The sequence below is a fragment of the Ursus arctos genome, unplaced genomic scaffold, assembly GCF_023065955.2.
Source record: "Ursus arctos isolate Adak ecotype North America unplaced genomic scaffold, UrsArc2.0 scaffold_6, whole genome shotgun sequence".
Lineage (NCBI taxonomy): Eukaryota > Metazoa > Chordata > Mammalia > Carnivora > Ursidae > Ursus > Ursus arctos.
This window is the reverse complement of record NW_026623078.1, coordinates 81,729,766-81,754,295: the sequence shown is the minus strand read 5'-3', so window position 1 is coordinate 81,754,295 and position 24,530 is coordinate 81,729,766. Positions and strand designations below refer to the sequence as shown.

The 24,530-nt window shown below is 42.5% G+C and overlaps 1 long non-coding RNA gene across 1 annotated transcript in view; it reads left to right on the top strand.

Annotated features, from left to right (window-relative positions):
• The window catches only part of LOC125281072 (uncharacterized), a 197,979-nt gene that overhangs the window by 118,331 nt on the left and 55,118 nt on the right, over nt 1-24,530 (top strand). The window contains exons 2-3 of the long non-coding RNA XR_007188093.1: nt 13,109-13,250; nt 22,460-22,553. This is a non-coding gene — a long non-coding RNA (uncharacterized LOC125281072). The remainder of the gene's footprint in view (nt 1-13,108; nt 13,251-22,459; nt 22,554-24,530) is intronic.

Below are 24,530 nucleotides of genomic sequence, written 5' to 3'. Positions count from 1 at the left end.
GGAAGTTTGGGTGAACTAGAAGTAAGGGTTTCCACTGCCAGGACCAGCCCCTAAATTACTGGTCAACAGGAAGGATCCAGGGGAGCAGGCACAGGACTGCCAGGGGAAGTCGAGAGCTGGAGTTGCTAGGATCCTAGGTTCCGGCATGAAGCTTGAGCATGGCCTCCACCTGAGCTGTGAATGCCGTGGGGCATGGAATGTGACGTGGACAAGAAAGCAACCTTTATTGTGCTAAGCCCCTGAGACTCTACAGTATGTGTTCGAGAAGCTGGAATTACTTCCCTGAAGCGTGCGTCCAACCTCTCCTTTTCAGCAGATGTCTGTGAGGGACAGTCTACGCAGCACCTCTTCCGGGAAGCTTGCCGTGATGCTTCCAGACTTAGAGGGCACTTGCTCTAGCATCCTGTGTATTCACCATAGTAGTTGATCCCTTTCTTATAAGTCTTTTTGTTTTTTAATTTTTAAAAATATTTTCGTGTTTTATTTGACAAAGAGAAAGAGAACACAAGCAGGGGGAGCAGCAGGCAGAGGGAGAAGGAGAAGCAGGCTGCCTGCTGAGCAGGGAGCCCCATGCAGGGCTCGATCCCAGGATCCCAGAACCATGACCTGAGCTGAAGGCAGACGTTTAACTGACTGAGATGCTACATATAACACAGTTTTTTTAAAGGGGGGTCTTTACAGGACTGCCCGGTGGCTCAGTCAGTTAAGCGTCTGCCTTCAGCTCAGGTCATGATCCCAGGATACTGGGATCGAGCCCCAAGTCCTGCTCCCTGCTCAGCGGGAAGTCTGCTTCTCCCTCTGCCTCTTCCCCCACCCTCTCTTAGATGAATAAATAAAATCTTTAAAAAAATAAATAAATAAAGGGGGTCTTTACAAATATTGTGTAGCTCCCCTGAGGGCAGAAATTGTGTCTTTGTACTTTTATACTCTCAGTTACATTGTGAAGAAACTAAAAGACTTTCAATTAATGTCGCGTAGGTAAGTGAATGAGTGAAATGAATCTAAAGCATTTATTAAAGTTTATAAACGTAAAGGTGGTATTCGAATAGCATACCCATCAAAAGCTGGGAACAGTGAGGTATTTTTAATTCTATTCCTTAAGTCACAGGGTATGTCGTTAATCATTTCTTGAGGAACCAGACTTGCAGCCTTAATATAGACAATTCCAAATTTAAACTCTGCTTTAACTATGTTACTTTTCCAGTGCTTTAGTCAGATATAAAATCCCCTTGCCATGTAATAGGTTTATAACTCAAATGTATCTAATAAATTGAGGAAAACCACAGGATTCGATTACTTTTGATCACTTTTATAGAAGATAAACTGCTCTAAGAATAGCTATTTGGAAATCTCAGTGTTCTTTGCATTGGTCTTTTGTTTATGTGAGTAAATTTTAATTTCAAAGTTGTTGCTGTTTATGACAGCGATGGGGTTTATTAAATGGGCTCAGTTCTTAGAAGCACACAAAGGAAGAGGCTTTTTTGATAGATGTCTCAACTGTTGTAGAAAGACACATAGAACCAGATGGACTCCAGGCGTTATGCGGCATTTACCGTTGTGTAATTATACTTAACTACAAAAAAGGGGCACCAATCACTCTCTTAAGTTTTCTTATGTCTACCTTTAAAAATGCAGAATTAGATTAAAAGAGGGAGGAGGACAAATGAGGGAAGCTTGCTACAATTAGATGTCAAGGTTTAAGGAAATAAAATAAATGGTTTAAAATTTGTTTTGCCCTGCATCTGTTACCCTGAATACCAAATAGCACATTCTTGCTGAAAGCTGGGGACAGAAAGGTAGAGGGAAAATAAGCAATCGAACATGTGGTCTCCAGTAGAATTCATATTACCCATGATCCTTTGTACAAGGGTCTCACTGTAATTATTTCTCAAGGGGGAAAAAAGAGACATTACCGTATACCTATGCCAAAACCAGAACATGGGCCGGATTTGTTTTGCTCCTCTACGGAAGCAGAATTAAAGTTTCCTCTGTTATTGCATGGGCTCATGTGACTAATTTATGGGCTCATAAATTAACATGCAGCTTCTTCATAGGTAAAAATTACCTTGTAGGTAGCAATGGACTTAACATTGTACCATCCTCCAAGTTGACTGCATCTGTTATTGAGACTTAGTATCAAATGGAAAATGATGTCATTGCATTAACATTCAGGAGACATGTCAAGTTGGCCTTTCCCTTCACTTTCAGTAGATAAATGTTGATGACATCTTGGGGTTTCAGATAACGTTATATACATATATAGGACTATGACCCTGATTCCTTACAACTACCATCGTTATAACTAACCTATCAGCCAAATACCATCCGTATTTCTCAAAAAGGAAACTGACTAAAGAAATTGTCCAATGTCACATGACCAGTCACAATCCCAGCTGCCTTTCAAAAATCATTTTTCTTCAGACATTGTACTTTTTCTGACAGTTATATAGTAGTTTTTTACACAAAGAGCCAAACACAGAGCACCTGGGTGGTTCAGTCAGTTAGGCGTTTTGTGTCTGACTCTTGGTTTCGGCTCAGGTCATGATCTTGGGGTCCTGAGATTGAGCCCCGCTTCCGGCTCCATGCTCAGGGTGGAGTCTGCTTGCCCCTCTCCCTCCGCTCCTCCCCCTGTGCTCGCTCTCTCCCTCTCTCTAAAGTAAATAGATAAAATGTTAAAAAACAAAACAAACAAAAAACAAAGAGCCAAATAAGAAACCATTTTATTGCAAACTTTTCTAGTTCTAAACTCCTCAGAATATCTGAATGACATTGCCTGCTTTCCTCGGCAAAGTCTACTTATAACTTCATTTTTCCTCGACTGTTGAGTATCTCATTCAAGGCCTGTTAAACACTGCAAACTGTAATTCTGATTTTATGGGTAGTTAATATAGGAAATCCCTAGAAATTTTCCTTTTAGAATTAATCAATAATGACCTTCTGTTAGTTTGCGGGTTAGTTCTCTCTCCTGTGTGTTTTAAGGATGTAAGAAATCTTGCAAATGTTTGTCTGAATTGGTCAATATGGGGTCTACTTTCGTTGCATCACTAGGGAGGACTTAGATAAATGCCCTGGCCCCAGGGATTGGTAGGCACTGGCTCTGCTGTATTAGCTGAGATCCTGACAGAGAAGCATGTGGCCACAGAGGGGACGAGGCCAGTGGTGAGGGACAGTGAGCAACTGAGGAAAAGGGAAAAACAGAGGAAGGGCTCATCTTCAAATCCCAAGTCACTGCAGCTTTCTGAGGGTGAGCCAGGTAACACATGGAGTTCGTCATGGGACTGCACGAGCAAATTCTGCTTTGCCTGGGCTGGGACACATAGAAAGCAGAAGTCCCCTTTTTTTGCCTGCACGTAGGCAATGGTAAACAGCCTCAGCCTGGCTTGTTTTGGCTCCTTGACTCCATCTCAGTGTAAGGAATGTCTGGAAAAGTGAAGGCCAGCTCTGCAACATCTTTTTGCATCAGCCTCAAAGAGTTTCTAAAGATAATGATTCCAAACTGAAAAATCAAAGAATAGTGTCTAAAAAAAAAATTCAAAAAGACCTGCTTCCCCAGACTGGATGCTAAAATCTTCAGACTCTATAGGGCGCCTGGGTGGTACAGCCGGTTAAGCATCTGACTCCTGGTTTCAGCTCAGGTCAGGATCTCAGAGTCGTGGAATCCAGCCCCATATCAGACTCTGTGCTCAACACAGAGGTTGCTTGAGATTCTCTCTCCCTCTGCTCCCCCTACTCGTGCTCTCGCTCTCTCTCAAATAAATAAATAAACCTTAAAAAGAAATAAAATCTTCAAACTCTGTTCTTCAACCTGAAGCCTGTGTAGACAGGCTTGTCCTTGCCTTATAATCATTAAATCTCTCTCATCCTTGGGGGACCAAGTGAAAGGCCTGGTAGCCAGCCCTCAATTCTCCATGAAGGCCATGTGTGTCCCAGGCATATATAGGAATATATGTAATTTTGTGTGTTTGTATGTAGAAGAATGTCTGAGCAGATAACCGAGTGTTTATATTTATGGATGCAAATGCCTCCACGTGTCACATATCTAGATGAGTTTGTGTGTGAGGAAACCTTTTTCCTGGAATAGCATTTTCATAGCCTTCTGATTCTATCCCTTCCCCAAAACAGCATGGTCAGCACCTAGATTGAATAACAGTAAGGTAGAGGTAATATTATCAAGCAATATTAGATCCATCAGCTCCCAGATGGTATCATCTATAGTCTTAGGTAACTTCCTTCCGTGACTCCCCTTATGGTCCTTATGGTTTTGAGTTGTAAACCTTTCCGTTCACATTGAAGGGTTGATCCAGGCATCAATAGTGTAAATGCCAAGAATTAATTAGACCTTGGTTACCAGAAGGTGAAAAGGGGACTAAGATAATTAGAATGAGTGTTAGGACCCATTTAATGGAGGAAGAGCTCTCTGTGCCACAATGGCCAAGCCCTTGTTATAAGCTCCCATCCTCTCGAGTCCACACTGATTCAGTGGCCATCAAACTGCCCCTTTCTTGCTCTAGCTGGATCCCATCCAGGCCCTTCCCATTGTGTTGTGAAGGTGACCTTACGTGATGCAAATCTGCTTATTGTGCTTCTTTGAAAGTCTCTCAATCACTTTTAAGAAGAAAATTCAGCTCCTTATCTTAACACAAAAGCAGTTGGATCCAATTCAGAGCACTTCCCTTTGGAAAGCACTTGGACAAACGTGAGTCCAGAGGACAGTGGTAAGGTTGATAGAGGATCTGGAAATCCTGACAGGACACAAGTCGTCTGTAAATCGGATGAGAGAAAGTTATAGTAAAAAAGTTTGAGCGCAGGGAGAGGGAGTATGCTAGAACCAGCTTAGTAGAGGGCCGAGGGAGGAGCGCGTCCTGGGACATACTAGCTGCGGATTCTGATGAAAATGTCATCCTCTGTTTTCATTTCAGTTTGCACATCTCTAACGTGGGGTAGGGGCCATCTCTGCCTGGCAGGGCTGTCATGAGGATGACAGTGGCACAATTCCTGGGCCAGCAGTTAGCAATTGATAAAAGCTGGTGATATGACTACTACTCCCAGTATTTCCAACAAGACCATTTCAAAAATGAAATTAACTGCCTTGTGACATAGTGAGTTTTGTGTTGTGAGAAAGCAACGCTTTTTTGGATTTCCTGGTGTTCTTATAAAAAGCCCTCATCTCCTGAGGCCTGGACGGATGCATATGGGGTGTAAAGCTCGCATTTGCTTTTACTTCCTCTAGAAGCATTTCCTCCCCCTACGGAGAGGATGAGCTCTGTAGCCAGTTTCTGGTTTACTGCTGGGATGGCAAAGGGTTCTGTGGTTACAGTCCTCACTGGGTAGGTAAGGTAAGCCCTGAGCTGCCAGAGAGACTAGCATGCTATCTCCCCAGCTTCCATCTAAGAGATTTGCTTAGGTCTTAAATGACAGAGACCCTCTGGTTTACCTGGTCCTTGGAAAAACAGATTCAGATTCCAAAATGGTCAGGTAGAGTGGGATCCCAGGGTTCTTTCCAACATCTCGAGGGGGCAACAGAGTTTTGCTGTTGCTTCTGTCTTTTCTGGAGGAAGCTGTCTCTGTCCTGCATATTAAGAGTGAAATGCATTGCTCTTCACCTCGCCCTGAGGAGTACCCAGCCGCTCTTGGGGAAGACGTTTCCATGTGACTTTCATCCCCTAGTCTCAGGTGTAAGGTTTGGGGCCAGGGGGCCAATGTGCTTATTCTTTACTGTAAGTGATTAATAAGAAATCCATCCGTGACCCAGAACACCTTGTGTGTACATGCAGGATAAAATTCATAAAGAACATCTGAAAAGCTTGCATATGTTATCATTGAAGAAAAAGACCAGTCATCACTAATCATGGGAGTGTAGGAAAAACTCATTAACAGAAGCATGAACTCAGCAGAGCCGTGTGTGGGCTTGTGCTATGTTCATTTTCTACATGCATCACCTTCTGGAGGGAAGGGACAATTTGTTCCTGGGGCAGTGAGGTTATTAGTTAAAATCATAATGTGGCAAAACATATAGGACTGGCAGAGGGTTCTAAAAAAATAATATATGCCTCTGGCACTTGGTCTGGACATCGCATTTTTATTAATGCGAGCTGTGATTCTTTTAACGTTTTGGAGACCACATCACAGCCCCTGGCCATTCTGATTATGTGAAGGTCTCTGTGGAATAAAAGCAGAGCAGGAATTTGGGCCCGTGAAGAGTGTGGAAATAGCACGCTAGCAAGGCTGGCTTTCTGTGGCTTTCTGAAAACTCATTTCCATCTCGAGCACTTTCACCTTGCTGGTTCTTCCATTCGGAATGTTTTTTCTCTGATATTTGAGTGGTCTTCTCATTACTCAGATCTTATTCTCACATTGTTTACTTTGGGAGGCTTTTCTTTTTGGTCCTCACTAACACGATGCTAGTACTCTACTTTATATTATTCAGAGAGGACTTATCAGCACCTGAATTTATATCTATCTGCAACTATACACCTCTCTCCATTCATCTATCATCCCTGTCTGTCTGTCTGGCATTTGCTGTCTTCGTACTAGATGTCAGGCTGTTTGACATCAGAGACTCTGTCTGTCTCGTCTGCTAGTTTGTGCCCAGAACAAGAACCATGCCTGCGGAAGCGTAGGTGCCTAATAGCTATCTGAGGATGAATGCACAGGTTTTTCATCTTGTGAACAAGCCCCCAACTTGTATGATTTGGAAACTTCTGTGTGTCATTATGCTGTAATTGCTTAAATAATGATCTCTGTACTTTCCTCCCCAAGGAAGATGTTAACGGGGTCCTAAAGAATCTGCTATATCCTTTGTGTTCTGATTGTGTCCCAGTTGGAAAGTGACCCTTCCTTCTAAAATAACTTAAAAGCCGTACTTTATGGTGCGCCTGGGTGGCTCAGTCAGTTAAGCATCTGCCTTCGGCTAACATGATCTCAGGGTCCTGGGATCAGGCCCTGTGTTGGGCTCCCTGCTCAGCGGGGAGTCTGCTTCTTCCTCTCCCTCTGACCCTCCCCCTGCTCGTGCACTCTCTCTCTCTCTCTCAAATAAATAAATTAAATCTTTAAAAAATATGTCAAAGTCACACTTTATAATTCCCAGGGTAAGAGAATACTATTGAAAGAAATATTTACGGGGCGTCTGGGTGGCTCAGTCAGTTAAGCGTCTGACTCTTGATTTCAGCTCAGGTCATGATCTCAGAGTCATGAAATTGAACCCCATGCCATTGGGCTCTGCACTCAAAGGGGAGTTGGCTCCGGATTCTCTTCCTCCCTCTGTCCCTCCCCCCACTCATACTTTCTCTCTCAAATAAATAAATCAAATCTTTAAAAAAAAAAAAAAAAAGGAAAGTAATATTTACTGTTGCCTCTACCAGTATCGGACCATGTATATCTATCCCACCTTCCTTCCCACCGAAACTGAAAATGTAGTCTTGTTTTTACCTATGGGTGGCCCTCTGTTTGCTCTGTGGTTTTCATTGCCCCTTATCTCAGTGGCTTTGCTTCTGGAATTATCTCTTCTCTCCTGAATAATTCATCTTTTTCTTCCCCTTGGGTCAGCATGCAAACATGCAAACATTATATTCTGTCTGTTAGCTCTTGATAGCTGCTGTGCTTTCTCTCCTTAGTCTGCCTCCTTGGTTCAAAGACTCCCACAGAGATCATCCACTGTCCTATTTCCACTTACCCTCTGCACACTCCCTCTTTGACCCTTCCCAACCAGATTTTAAACCACTCTTATGAGGAACACCAAGGACATATGTTTGGCAAAACCCAGGTGAAATTTGAAGTTCTCATTTTAATTAAATTCTAGAAAGCATTTTATATAAATAATTGCTATTTCTCCATAAAACACCATCTTCCTTGGTCTGGGATACTCTCAATATTTTTTTCTAACTCCCTGGTGATATCTTCTCAGTCATGCTAGCTAATTATCTTCTGTGACCCAAGCTCTAAATATATTTTAATTTGGAATTTTAAACCCAGCCAGATTAAAAAATATAGCATAAATAAACAAAAAAGGTAGAGGCAGGAGACAGAGGATTCAAGGCACTGAGTAGAGAAACAAAACAAATCAATTCTCAGAATGATATTGAAAAAAAAATCCCTTAATTATAACTGCAAAACAGGTCCGAAGACCAACTGGTCTAGACAGGTTAGAAGACTCTGGAAATTATGTATTCAGGGGGGAAGAGTAACCCTTAAATTATTTGACAGTTTAAACAGATGAGAACTAGATTGGAGGGATGTTTTATACATTTCCGGGAGGTGTAGAAGGACTTAGATGTCAAATGAATCAAGATAAGAAAAGTAATTATCTTTAGAGATAATACAAAAGTTGTACAAGAGTAGGAATTTAGCAATAGTACACTACTTGACTCAACAGAGGATATTTTCATAGTTAGAATACTGACATCAGGGATGCTTGGGTGGCACAGTTGGTTAAGTGTCCAGATTCTTGATTTCAGCTCAGGTCATGATCTCAGGGTAATAAGATCGAGCCCTGTGTCAGGCTCCAGGCTTAGTGTCCCAGAGTCTGCTTGAGATTCTCTCTCTTCCTCTCCCTCTGTCCCCTCTTCATACTCTCTTTCTCTCTCACTGAAAGAAAAAAGGAAGGAAGGAAGGAAGGAAGGAAGGAAGGAAGGAAGGAAGGAAGGAAAGAAAGAAAGAAAGAAAGAAAGAAAGAAAGAAAGAAAGAAAGAAAGAATACTGAAATCAGCAAACATGTATTTAAGGCTGTTGAAATATGTTTATATTGAGGTCCTGGGGATGTGCAGGAGGTGGTATAAATGAGCGAGGGTCTGAAGGGATAAGTAATAGATAAACAAAGCAGGAATAAGAGGCAGTATAAGCAAAGTAGTACTAAGGGTAGAAGGGAGTTAGCCACAGGGAGGAGGAGTGTGAGCAGAGATGGGGCACCATTTCTTCAATCTGTTGTGCTCTCAGCTCTTAGCACTAATGGCATATTTATTATCACATTTAAGATTTTGGCAATAAATAAAATTAAATGTTAAACTGAATAAATCCAGATATATTTCACTCCAATCAAGCCCATAATTTTCCTGCCTTCTGGATCCCACATTTGTTTCCTCTTTGTTTCAAGTACTGCGGTTACCTCCCAGGCAAGAGGGGCCATCAGCCCCTGGGCTGTCAAAGGGACAGTAGCAGAAAGACGTTCCTGATCCGGGTGGATGACCCCATCACATCTGTCACCAGAGTTGCGTCCCCAGATCCTGGAAGACCTACAGAGAGGGGATCTCTTGAGGTTCCTTCCCTTTGTTCTTGACACACGTGCAGGCCTCCCAGAGAAGGCTGAGGCCGGGGACACTTACTGTGAATATGGTCCTGGCATACTCTGCTTTATAGAAAACTGGGAGTGGGGCCAGCCTTACAGAATAGGCTTTTAGAGCCCACAGGTCTCAACCTTCCCCCTCTCTTGGAAAATCCACATAGCATCCAGGAGCGATAATTGACTGCTTTTCTAAACTCCAGATACTATCACACTAATCACTTATTAAATGACTCAGTAAGTGAGTTAGTGGGTAGAGTAACCAAGTAATGCCTGAGTGAAATCGCCTTCCCACAACAGGAGTGAAACGTGACTTGCTACTTCGTTCTGGCGGATTCCAAATGGATGAGGCAGCACTTCCTTCCCCAACCAGTTCTCTGGTTCTTGATGCCAGAGGTCTGACTAGGCAGAAAGCAAAGAGTCCATCCAGGTGCCAGATGATGCCTGAGAAGGATGGCGGCTTTAGCTTAATTTAGTTTTATGTGAAGCTGCCGTCCAAAATTTCATCAGCGTGAAGAAAATCTAATAGGTCAAACACTGAAGTCCCAAATTCATAGATGCAACAAGGTAATCCATACCTCCCATCACCCTGTGCATTTCTGAGGTGTCTGTCTTGGCAGTCCTTGATGAGAAATTATAGACCCTTCTCTCGGAGGGAGGGAACTTATGAACCCTTGTTTTGTCAAGTTTCAGTGTCCGGTTGGAAGGGAAATTCAAGAAGAGAGAGTTTTATTTTTTATTTTCTTTAAGCTAAAGACATTAAGTCCGTCATGCAGTGGGGAGAAACTGGGAGTAGTGGACACAGTACTGGACATAGAGTTGCAAGGGATGACTTCTAATACAGCGTCTTTGTGACCTCTGTAAATTTCTGTTTCCGAATCTATAAAAAGACAAGGGTAAACCTTGCCTCAAAGACTGATTGTCAAGGTTATTGAAGCAAGCAATCGCTGGATTATCAATTCACTAACTGTTTCCATGTACCGGGCCCTGGGCCACAGACTGCAGTGACCTGGTGCTCATGAGAGGACTTGGGGAGGGCAAACCTATCACAAGCCGGAGGTACAGTGTGGAGTAGCTGGTCAGCGTGCGTTTGGTAGGAGCTTGGGTGAGGGACAAGAAATGAATCTTTCTAGGCACAGAGACACTTTTTCCAGGAGTATCCTGCTAGAGGAGAATTATTACTTCATTTCAGTACTCTGTGATTCAGAATCCCCATGGATTGAAGGGAAAAGGTTCTGATTTATTGGGGAGTCAAGTAGAAAGAGGAGGGAGAGACAGAGAGAGAAAGGGAGTTGGGCCACGATGATGAGGCCAGGATTCTAAATTTAATCTATCTTCATTTATAAATCAGTCTGGAAAGGAAGTCATAGCAATAACAGAAAGGTAAGGAAATACACAAGATGTTGTTGTGAATAGAAATTCTTAGTCCTGTCCTTGCCTTGACTAAATATGGCCAAGGGCCGCTATCTTCCCAGGACTGACAGAATCGTCCACTCAGTTTGACCTCCTGTCCCCCACCCCACTGGATGCCAGATGTTTAGGCAGAAATGCCCCAGAGCTTCCTTACTCTCTAAAATTTATCTACCCCAGCTTCTGCCTTTTTATCTCCCCTGGACGTGGAGGCGTGGCCATCAGGTGGCTTGCCTAATAACACATTTGCATTTCAAATTGACCTTCAAAGCCTTATCCACCTGAATGACTATTGGAAGGAATCTCGGGCATTAGTGGAGGAAAGCTGAGGGCAACATGTTTTAGCCAGTGGAGCATTCCCCAAAGGTGAAGTTACACAAATTGGTCAGTAGTTTACTGAGCCAATGTGTAATTACAGTTAATTTTCGTGAACCTTAAAGTTTGCCAAATATTGTGTGTATAATTTTATGTACTCTTCCCAAGGGTCCTACCAGGCAGGCTGTTGTAGAAAAGTGAGTAGTCAGTGTTGTTCGAGCTTGAGCAGAGTACCTGCACCCCAACTCCCGTTCCTCTGTGTTCCAGCCCCGGAGACTCTCTGGTCTGAGCCTGAGGACCCTCTTGTGTAGAATGGGGTTCCCCACATGAACCTCACAGGCTTCCTGGAGAAACTAAATGCTAACTGCAGGAATGCACAAAAGCACTCACCATAGGGCATGGCACAGGGCAAGCGCTCAAGGAGGAAAAATATTTTGTATTTATTATTACGCAAGTTTTCACAGCTATTGCCCTTAGCCCTGAGTGAGAGGAGTCTCTGCTCTGTGCCTGTGCTGGAGAGGCCCCCACACATTACAATTTCCAAAAGTAATAAACATATTATAAGAACACATGGGTACTTCTATCAATGAGGAGCTGGCACTCGGCACTAACACCTGCTGCATAACCCACAGCCCTAAATATCTGTTCCTGTAACTGTCATGACTCGGGTCCCAAGGATACATGACGTTCAACCTCTTGCCTCCGAAGGCTGTATCCAGATACTCTGGAGGTCTGTGGATAGTGTCAGGGCAACGATGGGCATGGATGTCAGGGAGGGTTAAGCAGCAGGAGCACTTGAGTAAGAAACAAAAATCAGATAGCTACAGTATCAGATGCAAGAGATTCTTCTATGTGAAATCACCACTTCCCAGAAGTGCCCGGCACCCAGTTCCTTCCTCTGTTCTAGAAGGCTCCTCAGCTACCACGGGCAGCAGAAGACAATTTCATAGCATTCAAGCAAATGTATGTAATAAAACTGGACACGGACATGTGTAGACCTGACAGACATAGATTGTGGCATTGATTCTCTTCTTTGCTGGGCGTTGAACATTATTAATGGATTTTTCACAAAACATTAACTGACTTGTAAGGACCTTTTTGAAACAATCAACTTTGATCATTTTTATTTAAAATATTATGTTTATTCTTGGGCGCCTGGGTGGCTCATTCGGTTAAGCGTCTGTCTTCGGTTCAGGTCATAAGCTCAGGGTCCTGGGATTGAGTCCAGAGTCTGGCTTTCTGCTCAGAGGAGAGTCTGCTTCTCCCTCTCATTCTCCCTCTGCGCTTGTTGTCTCTCTCTCTCTCAAATGAATAAAGGAAATCTTTAAAAATAAATAAATAAAATATTATGTTTGTTCTTTTTTTTTTACTTCCCCTAGTCCTAAAGCTAGGGGATTAGCTAGGGGTGATCACGGAGGGCACCCCTGGCAGAGGGGGTAGGGGGAAGTGGCCCAAAACAAAGTGTTGGAGCTGGAGCAGTGTGAGGAAGGCATCACACGGGCATCTTGGAGCTCAATGTCCAAGTCCAAGTGGGATGAGGAGGGCAGCCACAAGGCGGGACTTCCAGTGTGGAGTGTTAGAGCCTGACCAAGGAAAACAGGGCATCTGCATAGCTGGGCTGTTTAACATGGGGTGCTGGAACTCGGCGCGGGTGTGGAGAGTGCTATGGGAGTGTGTGGTCTGGCACAGAGTGTCAGAGAGAGTGGGCTGAGGAGGGCATCCCCGTGAAAGTGGGGGTTGCCATGAGATACAGAGCCCCATCAGGGTAGGGAAGTCTTTCACATGGGAACTCTGCCCAGCGCACAATCCCAGAGCACAAGAGGGGTGAGGAGGGCTTTCACTTAAGGACATAGCCCAGCAAGGGCACCATCCACATGACGTGGGAAGAGAGCAGGAGTCAGAGTTTCCATTGGGCAACCTGAGGCAATTTAACCACCAAAATAAGTTAACAAGGATACTAGATAATAAAAAACCTCCGCATAGAATCGGAAGCCGTGGGTCCATACTGATTCAAATAAGTAAATGAATACAGTTGCAAGTTTGGTGAAGAAGGGGCTTTGAGCATAGTAGTAATGCACCTTTCCACAAACCATTTATTAACTGAAATAGAGAAATACGCACGTATGCGGTGGGGGAGCCTGCCAGACGTCATGCCGACCAAGTGATCAGTGCGAAGACCTGTAGCCGGAGGACTCAAGGTCATGAGCACGGAGCGCTACCGGCTTCCCTTCAGTGACGTCCCCACGAAAAGGTGCGTAACCGAATCTGTGCACAAGAAAACCGCAAATGGCAGAATATTCTCCTTAAGAACTGACCTATAATCTTCAAAAACGTCAGTCGTAAACATCTAAGAAAGACTGAGAAACTGTTTCAAATCGGAGAAAGCTAGACACGTGGCAAGTACATGCCATGCGTGATTCTTAACTAGAAACCTTTACTTGAAAGGGCATTCTTGGGAGAATTGGCAAACCGTCAACGGGGTTTGAAGATTAGATGTGTCAATGAGATGTATAATGGGTCAATGAGAATTTTCTGATTTTGATCGTTAAGTTGTGGGCATGCAAGTGAAATGTCCTCCTTTGTAGGAAATGCACCCTAAAGAATTTGGAAGGAAGAGGCATTAGGTTTAAGAAAATGAACACTATGTGTACTATACTTGCAACTGTCATGTTCATTTGAGATTGCTTTGAAACTGAAAAACACATTAAAAGTATAACATATTATTTTTATCTGGTATAATTTGTATTTTGCATTGCAATATTAGTAGCCAATCTTGAATATTCTAAAAGTATATTATGAAAACTTATTTAACATTTACATTTTGAATTCCTCTATTTAACTTAATTTTAATGCAAATAGGTTCAAATCTATACTCTTTCAAGGTAATTACACTTTTCTTGATACATAATTAAAGATGAGCACCAGTTTGGATCCTGATAAAAACAGAAAAATAAAAGTGTTCTGAGAAAAAAAAAATAGAATGCTTATAAAAAAAATCCTCAGAGAAATCTCATTACATTTTTAAGAAATTTAAAACAATGAAAATGAGCAGACTTACTATTAAGTATAAGCCACATAAAATCCACCTACAGGATATTACAGATTCTTAATGAAGATTTAATTACTGATTAAAACCATGAGACTGTAAAAGAGAATTATTCCTATCGTAAGTCTGGCTTTTACATTGTAAGATGAAAATTATACTCAGATTGGACAAGAAAAATAAAACAACTTGAACTTTGCTATTTTAATGGATGATGGGCCTGGGTAACGGTTGTCACATGCTTCTAACAGTGTGTAGAAGCTTCTAGAAAAATACAATGTAACCCTGATTTAAATGAGTGATAGAAATTTTCCATTTGATGACCATGCCAAAAAGTCTAGTGTTTACTTTTATAAAAGAAACAATCTTTTTTTTTCTCCAAATGTAGAAAGCGAGTGGCTTTTATTCATGAAGTTTAAAGAAAACACATTTTCGTTACTGCTCTTACGTGCTTCACAAAAATCTTCAAGGTCGACTTTCATTAATGAGACATTGTAACTGGAAATTCTTAGATATTTGTATGAAATAAAGTAACCATATGTTTGCTGGAATAGAAAAAAACAAGACAAACAAATAGCAAACAATAATATTATTCAACCAAGACGAGTCAACACTGAGGCAGAACATTGAATAATTCAAAGAATAATAGTCTCTAGTGAAGCGTAATGAGGCTTCACATGGCACTGACAGCCCAACATCTGCAGAAAACAATGCGAGTATCTAGGTTCAGTAGAACTGAATTTGAAATCCCTTATCAATGGCCACACCTATAAGATGGAAGCCAGAGAGAGAAGGAGGAGAGGAAGGAGGGAGGGAGGAGGAGAGTAAGGGATGAAAGAAGAAAAGAGGGGAAGGAGGGAGGGGAGGATGGAAAGTAGGAAGGGAGGGAGAGTTGGTGGGAAGGAGGAGAGGGGGGAAGGAGGAAGGGAGGGAGGGAGGGAGAAACAGAGGTAGGGAGGGAGAAAGGAAGGCAGGCAATCCACCAAAGACCTGGATTCTTTCTTGTCCTGCAAAAATATACTCCAAATGTCTCCTGTGCTAGAGAGCTTCCCCTGAACTCCGCATCCTCAGATAAGGGGACTAGCTCAGTTTTCTGCTCCTAAGGGTCACATAAGGGCCCCAAAGCATTAACCTCTTGTCTCCTCTATCAGACCAATGCATTTTTTTTAGGCTTTACAGAACTCTGCTCCACAGGGTGGCACTGTTTGTTGAATGATTGTACGAAGGAATCCTGAGGCTACCCAATTCCTCCAAATTCATGTAACAAAACTTATTTCTTCCTACTCTTTTAACTTTGGATTCATTTCTCTCTCCCTCCCTACTCTCCCCACCCCTCTTCCTTCTCTATACCTTTCTTTCCCCTCCTCCTCTCTATTTCTCCTTCTCTTCCCCTCCCACCCCAAGGGCATAATAATAAAATGAAGCAAAGTGTCAGGATGATTTTACATAATGGATCCTGATTGCTTTACCCCACAGGCTGCCTGCCCATTAGGTGCGATTCATCAGCAGCTAGGACTGCCAGAAGAATGTAGCTCCTGCCAAAACATTCTTCAGTTGAGCTGAACCACTGGCAAACAACCACAAGTCTGCAATGCTCATTTGCATAGTAAAGAGCTTTGTTGAGGTGAATGAAAAAAATGCATTAGAGGAAGTTGTCAGGAGACCTCCAGTTATGCAGACATTGGCCCAGTGATATCAAAGCAGGGAAATGGGGTTATATGCTGTATGGGGCCCTTCTGATGGCTGGGAGCTGGATTCCCCTTGGTCAGCTCAGTGTACCCCCAATGTCCTGGGGAGCCCTCATTGTGGGATGGCATTCAGCTCATCAGGCAGGGACCAGAGACTGGTGCCCGAACAGGCTCCTTCTACAAATCAAATCATTGGGTTATTTTCAGAAGATGAATTTTTTTTTAACTTTTGAAGTTTTTTATTCTTTGGGGTGGGGAGGTTACGAAGATGAATTTTTAATATAAAGATCGGCTCTGCAAAAGTTCAGCATGGGGAAGGGAGCCTGAGATGTGTTCTTCATGCAAGGGGAGAAAAAAAAAGAGAAACATTTTTTAGAAGTAGTCTTCCATGGCAAATGTTTCATGGGTGCCATTGGAGCTGTTTGAAAGGATGATGTTGTGGGTTCAATTGCTTTCCCCCCAAAAAAAGATTTGTTGAAATCCTAACCTCTGGTCCCTATGGAGGTGACGTTGTGATGGGGTTTTGGAATATAGGTGAGGTTCAGTGGGGTGGAGTCTGGAGAGACGACCAAGAAAGAATTCTTGATACGTCTTTGCAAAATGGTGGCTTATTAAAGCACGGGACAGGACCCATGGGCAGAAAGAGCTGCTGCGCTGGGTTGGGAGAGATGGCTGATTACATACTTTGGGGTTGGGGGAGGTGAGGAAAAGGGAGGTTGAGAAAGTACTTTCATATGTTAAAGAAGACTCACAGGATACTGGAGGCCTTGCCATTGTCAAGTTAAGGTAGTTTTTCCCTGGAGCAAGGCCTTAGCATTGAGATGGTTGGGGGCTTCCTGGAAGAATGTCACACAAGTCCCACCCAGGAGTGGGGGTGGGGGAAAGTCACAGGGTGTCAGTTTATGCTTTGCCTTCAACCAGACATCTGTTCCCTCATCAATACTACATCTACATCGGAATGAAAGTTATGGAGAGATTACATTCACTTAACATCCACGTTTTGCAGGTGTTCGCTGGGCACTTACTCTGTGTCAGACGCTGGCGATGAGCTGGGGAGATACCAATGGAAATGTCATCCTCACCAAAGTTACAGTCTGGCCAGGTTGTAGGAAATTACAGTGAAGTGTGAAGAAGGTCATTCACAGTGTGGGAAATGTAAATAGATAGCCATGCTTCTATTCAAGGAGGGGCTCCCTGATCAGCTCACTTCTGCAGCTCAGTGTGACCTCCAGGATCCAGGCCAGAGCCCGGAGACTTGCGCGGAATGCAGATTCTCATGCTGCAGGGAGGATCTCTGAGGAACCGGTCCCCTGAGGCACAGATGTCTGCCCCTGTGCCATGTTCCCTAGGAGAACAAGCTGCTTTGGTTCTAGTCCCTCTGTCTTGCTGTGTGTAGCGCTGCAGAGAAAGACTGGAGCCCTGGCCCGAATCCAGCCGGTTGACTGGGGCCATATTGCACTTGGGAAGATTTCCTGGTTTCCTATCTGTCTGGACGGCACTAGACTTCAGCTCTTAGGTGTCTCCTGCTGTGTGCTGCCTAGCTGATCAAAACCCGTTGCCTTCTCTTAGGGTCCCAGACACACCATGCAGAATCCCCATTGTGTGTGGGGGGAGGAAAGGAGGGATCAGGGAGAGAGACTAGGGAGGAGAGAGAGTTGAGACTGCTGCCTTTTGAGGCTTTGCACCCTCTGAGCCCAGCTACAGCCCTACCTTGGCCTCTGCCTCTGTCCTACGTAGGACGGTGTCTTGATTGGTCAACCATCTTGCTTCAAAGCACAGCATAAAAAATAATAGGTCTAAACCTGAGCTCTTGGTTCCCTTAGCCCCCCAATTTGTTTCTACCCTAGTATTCTCCAATTCAGGAATCGGATCTTTCCATGTGATTGCTCAAGTAAGAAATATTCGAATTATCCTCGATTTCCCCCTATCTCCCACATCTAATGCCTTAAAACATATTGTTAATTTTATCTCAAAATACGTTTCAAATTCGTTCTCTTCTTTCCATCTTACTTTCGAAAGCCCTAGTGCAAGCTCTCCTGTTGTTTCTCCTGGACTATTGTCATAACCATTCTTCGCACTCCCTGCTTGCCAGTCTCTGATATTTTATGACACGGCAGGCAGAAATGGGTTCTTAAAAGCAAATCAAGTTAGATTCATCTTGTATAAAACACTCCAGTGGCTCCCATGCTACTATCCATGTGATCTTGAACAAATTATTCCATGCCTTGGTGCCTCAGTTTGTGTATCTGTGAAATGAATGCTATGGTAGTATTCCTCCCATTGGATATTTGTGACAAATAAACAAGTTAACAAACGTAAGTGCCTCAGGCACAAAGTAAAGGCTCAATAAATTTTATCTTTATTATCATCATCAACATTATTGTCAGTATTACTCCCACATTTAGAATAAAATTCAAGACTAAAATTGTGGTCCTCTATGACCTGGCTCCTGCCTGTTTCTGCCTGGTATCTTGTGCACCCTATCACTAAATCCAACCATCAACAGTTCTTTAATTTTGTTTCTACCTCAGGACCTTTGCACGCACTGTTTCTTCTATCTTCTAGCCTCTCCTTCCAATTATTCTCATGGCTGACACTTTTGCCTCAGAGAGCATGGGTCATATATTGTCTTCCTCAGAAACATCTCCAAACCATCCCATTGAACATTACTTTAGTTTTAGTTGTTTCCTTCATAGAAAAATTAGATTTTATATCATAGTTGTTTGTTTATCTCTTTGTTGTTGGTCATGATGATGCTTATCATCCCCATGAGGTCAGAGATCATGTTTATCTCATCAATGTTACATCTCTGGCACCTGACCTAACTCCCAATAGTTACACAATACTTGGTATTTATGAAATGTCCTCAATCTACCTTCCCAACAAAGCCCCACTTTACTTTGTACGGGCCATGCTGTATTCTTCAGCCATGTGATTTTCTCCCCAGTTCCTGAATTTACCCTTCCTTTTTGCTCCATGATGTTTCTTCTGCAAATAAATCCTTTCTCTTCTCTATCTGATAAAATCCTGCCCATTTGTCCATAGCTCTACTCACATTCTCTGAACCCCGAGGTCAATTAATCCCCAGTCCCACTGCCCTCACCATATCTTGACCCCATTGTGCCGTTTATCCTGCATCATTATTTCCCATTTATAAATCTGTCTTTCTCTTTCCCGCTAATCTCTGAGACAAGCATTAGTCATTGTGTAGAATGTATAAAAAGATTGCTTAAGGAAGTTTTGTTAGGATTATATCACCTTTGAATAAAGAGAGAATGGGGGCTACCTTATTCTCAAAATATCAAAATCAACTTTACTCTCAAAATCTCAAAAGCACCTCTAACAGTGTCTGACACTGAAGATATTCAACAAATATTTGTTGAGTGAATAAATGAATGCATAAATATTGAAAATCTTTACTTATGGAATGTATGTCAGTCAGAGTCTTGGCAAGAAACAGATGTCACCCTCAATCAGGTTAATTGAGGAAAGTTTAATAAAGGGGCCCTTGACAAAGGTGTGGAGCAAGGTTAGAGAAAACCAACAGGGTTAGTCAAACCTTGTGGGAGTGTCGTGTCAGAATCTCTTACCTCTCCTAACCCTGAAAAGGCCAGGAGAAAGTCACAAGAATCTAACGGGAGCTTTGCCTAAGACAGGGACTCAACCCAAAGATAGCTTCTGAAGGAGAGAACAGGATCCAATCCTCCCTCTGTTGACACCAGAAACAGTTTGCTGTTTCTGAATTGGGATGGCAAGAGAGCCCATGAATATGTTCATAAAGCCACTCAGAAAACAGGATGGGGGGTAGATTTAGAAGGTGGGAAATATGGGGCAGGACGTCAGGAAGCAAAACAGTAGGAGCTGAGTTCCTTACAGGGTCCCCGCCAGCCATCTCAGCAACTTGTGAGGACTCTCCAAAACACCAGACCACCCCAGTCCCAGTGACTGGTAAGGTACATGTAGGAAAATATGAGACCCTCATCCAATTATCTCAAGCAAAAGAGAGGATTTTAACAGTCTGCAAGCGTTCAGCCCATGTGTGAAAGTAGCACGCACTTTGAAAAATTATCCTTCAGTAATTAAGATCTAGGATGTCAACATTCCTGTCCTCTATTTATGCATCCGTGAACAACAGTTGTTGGAAAGGAGTCCAATTCACAGTGTATCTTTCTGCCCTTCGATCTACCCTCTTCATAAACGCAGTCAGTAGTATTTAGAAAAATCTTAGAACAGGGCATGCTATTTACAAAATAAGCCCTCCTCTGAGACCTTGGCAGACTTCCATCATACAGATAGGCTTCTCCAGCTGGGGAACAGAGGACGGCAGTCACAAGACGAGTCCACAGAACAGACCCTGAGCCTCTTCCTGAAGCATCGTGTGCAAGGGATGGCAAGGTGGTGAATGTATTTTAAAATATTCAACAAGTGGTTATATAAATAATTATAATGCAAAAGTGAAATGAATTTTTAAGATTAAACAAAACAAAACAGAAAGTCTTGCCATCTGTTGCTTCAGGACACAGGAGAACCCCACAGCCCAGGAGCCTGTGTGAACCCTCCTTAAGCGTCACAGAAACACCAGGGAAGCACTTTGTGGGTTACCTCACAGTCTCAAAAACAATGTTGCAGCCTCCTCTTCCAATCTTTCTCCCATTTTTGTTTTCTCTCTTCTTTTCTTCCCTCCTTCCTTCCCTCATTTATTTACCAAATACTTACTGAGCATCTATTTGGTGCCAGGCACTACGTTGAGTTCAGTGGATGCAGCTGGGGTTCCCTGCCCTCACGGAGCGAGTGCTTGACCTAGTGGACAGGAAGAGCCAAAAAACAAATCAGAAAAACACAAATAATGCATATTTAGAGTCATAAGCTATTTTTCAACAGTGATATATGCAAGAGGAAAAAATTTTAACAAGTCATGAGAAAGAGAGTGACAAGATGGTTTGGGGCTGGGGTAGAGCCATCAGGGAGAGCCTCTGAGAATGTGACAATCGAGCAAGGATTCAAAGGTAAAAAGCCCCTAGACGAAGACCTGGGGAAAGACCAGTCCTGTCAGCTGGCATGAGGAATGAGAAGCCAAGGATGAATGAGGGGTGCATGGAGGAGGGCCAGTGTAGCTGAAGGGGGTGAGGCATGGGGAGAGGGTGGAGGATGAGTCAGAGAGGCAGTGGGGACATCACGAAGAGCCTGGGAGGCCGCTCTAAGGATACAGACAGCATTAGTAAAATAATAAGAATGGCTTATTTAGTACACATTTTATCATAATATAATATGGTATGATTCGGGTCAGAGACGTTAAGTGAATTTCTCAAACTCACACAGTACCATCATCCACTCAATTCCCAACTTGTGCTGCACCCCAGAATGATGCAGCCCCTCAGGAAACTGAATGACCTGGTCAAGACCATGGAGACATTAGCAGAAAAATCATCCTTACATTTGGGTTTTGGGGCTATAGGTCCCTTCTGTTTGCACCTTTATACATCCTTGAAAAAGGTCATTTATTATCCCAGCTGACCAAGTGAAATTGCTTTTCTCTTTATAAAACTTTAGAAAGATAGCCAGGGGCATTTCAAAAATGAAGGCACAAAAAAGATCGAACAGTCATGAAATCTATGAAAAACCATCCTGTTGGAGAAAATATTCACTTGTTGCTAAGGATTGGCTGCGTATGGCCCAAGGGGTTCAAATCCAGTGGGAAAGCTCATGGACGCTCCCTGTTGGTGGGCCTGACCAGATTCTGGGGAGGCCCAGAGAAGAAGCAAAGTCCTGGCAGTAGGCCTACCAGTGTTGCTCGTCTTCTGCACTTTTAAACATCACTGGGATGAACAGAGTCTTGCTCTTCTCCACAGGCTCCCAGACTCCACTAAGGCACCGATGAAAGACTTTGCACTTATGGAAAGCTGGAAAATTCTAGAATACTAGCACTTGAAAGGACGACCTCTTTTTATGCAGGGGATGAGACAGATATCTAAAGAGATGAAGGGACTTGCCCAGGGCAACCACAGACTAGTGGACTTGGGACCAAGGCATGAGTTTCCAGAACTGAAGACCAGAGCCCTTTAATAAAGCCAGCTCATTGCAACAAAGGGATCAGTATTCCAAAGTTTCATTGAAAAGAATGAGAAAAATATATATTTTAAATTCAGGGTATATAGTACTTAGTAAGAAAGGCTGGTTTAGAAGTAGTACAGAACATGACACTAAGTTTGGAATATATGATAATATAAGCAGAATTCTCCTCTGCACAGAGAAAAGACAGAAAGACAGAGCCCCGGTCATCAGTAGTTATTTCTGTTCTCCGAGTGTAAAGGAGATGTCGTTTCCTTCTTTGCGCTTTTCTGGTTTTCCCTAGATTTCTAAAAATTACATGTAATATTATCTGTGGTAGGAGACAAACCAAATAAATTAATCAACAGTATTTGTTAAAAAAACAACACAAAACCCAACTAACAGAGAACTGATGTCTTTTCATACCAGCTTGTTTTTTCATACAGCAAAGTAAAAACACAAGAACTTCCATATCATTGCTTATTATTTTCGAAATGGGATGCGACACAGTGCGAGCTGTTTTGCCAGGAGCGTCTTCTATTATGCACTAACATTTTGAATGAAAGCATTTTAAAATCATCATTTTCCCCCCAAACAGCTGCTTTACAGTCTCTTTTTTTTTTGCATAGTCTGAGAGAGAAATGGCTGTAACTTCTTCTGAATCCGTGTCATATTTTGTAGGTATACGGTTGATGGCCAGCAGTACTGCTATCAATTCTCAACAACTATTGAGTCGTTGAATGATGATGGATGTCTCACCAGGTCCTGGAACAAAGTAGGTGCTCAGGAAATATTCTTGAAAGGGAAGAGGGAGGGGTGGGAAGGAAGGAAGGAGAAAGAAAGGATGAAATAAGTGGTTGGAAAACAGGAGATATTACCGAGACATTTTGGGAAGGAATTACAGAACCATCCAACACACAAACACACAAAGAAAAAGCAAAACCAAAAACCAGAATTACGGTTCATGAGACTTGAGTTCGAGTCCTAATTCGGGCACTAACCGACAACATGATAATGGGAAAGTCATTTTGTTTTATGAGTGTTTTCTCCTGGATAATGTGCCAATGCTAATACAAATAACACATTTATAGATGCACCATGGTTATTACATGAGATAAACCATGAGAATGCTGTTTCTGTAAATTATGATGTGTTACTGTTATAAAAGTCATTAATCAAAATCCCATTATTGGTATTATCCCAGCCCAGCGCTTGGCATATTACAGACATATACTCAATAGCTGTATGCCTAATAAATGACTGATTGAGGGAACAAAAGCTAGAGAGATGAAATGTTTGGCTGAAGTTGGAAAAACAGAGACATTCAGATCAAAATCTCCTGGCTAGAGGTTCAATATTATCTCCTCTGTGTTTGAAGTCTATGATCTATTTTTATATCTGGATCCTCTTCCTATCTAGCTGTTCTTCCCATGCAAATGTTTAGTAGAGTCTGAAATTCAGATTCAAATACACAGTTTTGATCTTTAATGCAGTCTTGATTAATCACAGTTCTTATTAATTTCAAGTCAGGAAAAATCAAGGGATGTTGTTCAATTAGGTTTGTTTTTCTATAGATAATAGTCCACAGTGCAACGCAATACTAGCAATCTGGTATTTTGTTAATGCAGATATAAACCATTATTAACATAATAGGTTTCCCTACAACCTATTGGCCTTCTGCCAAACTTATTTATTTCTTAATTTTCTGCATTTGTTGAGTAGTTTTTATGGGCTATCACCATGCAAACCTCTTTCAGAAGAACATTAATCCATATTTCAAGTACAGTGTTAGGGCTTGGGGAAACAAAAATGAGAAGAATGGTGTTTAACAGATTTCCATCCACTGAGAAAATTGACATGCAAATAAATGGGTAATAAAGTGTTGTAAACACAGTTACAGAAGTAATTATAGAGCAGAAAATAGTAAGGAGCAGTATACTTTAGGCACCATGCCTGAAGATTTCTAGTGAGGGTTTCTTTCCTTTGACAGAGAAGTGGACCAAGAAAGATTTTTGGGGTGGTGTTTTCAAAGTTCATTCTTACAGGATGCATAGGGGGGATGTGGTCAAATAGTGATGGGGAAATCATTCTATTTGTTGTTGTTGTTGTTGTTGTTGTTGTTGTATTTTAATTCAAATTAGTTAACATATAGTGTATTTTAATTTCAGGGTAGAATTTAGTGATTCATCAGTTGCCTGTAACACCCAGTGCTCATTCCATCACGTGCCCTCCTTCATGCCCATCACCCAGTGACCCCATCCCCCCACCCATCTCCCCTCCAGCAACCCTCAATTTGCTCCCTATAGTCAAGAGTCTCTTATGGTTTGTGAAGCCAAACTCAAACTCAGATATAAGGAACTGCTGAAAATCCAGTGGTGTGTGGTGGCAGGAGGGTAAAGTGTGAGACCAATGTGGTAGAAGAGGTTAGAGACTAGATCAGGAAAATTCCTGTGTTCCATGAAGAGAAGACTGGATTTCCTTCCCCAGCAAAGAGAAATTTTGAAAGATTTTAAGCTGGGCATTGGACCATGTGATACATTTGCAGATATGGTGGTCATGGCAAAATCTCCAATTTCACAGTTTTTTCCAGTCATATGTTATACATGTATTCCCCCCAATTTCAAGAAGTATGAAAGTTTTAGATGTCAGCTAAGGTTTGAATCCTTTCTAAATGAATCCACTGGTACTTAGCAGTGCATAATTGTTGTAAGGGAGGATCGATGTAGTCAGGTGCAGAGAACTAAAAGTCCAG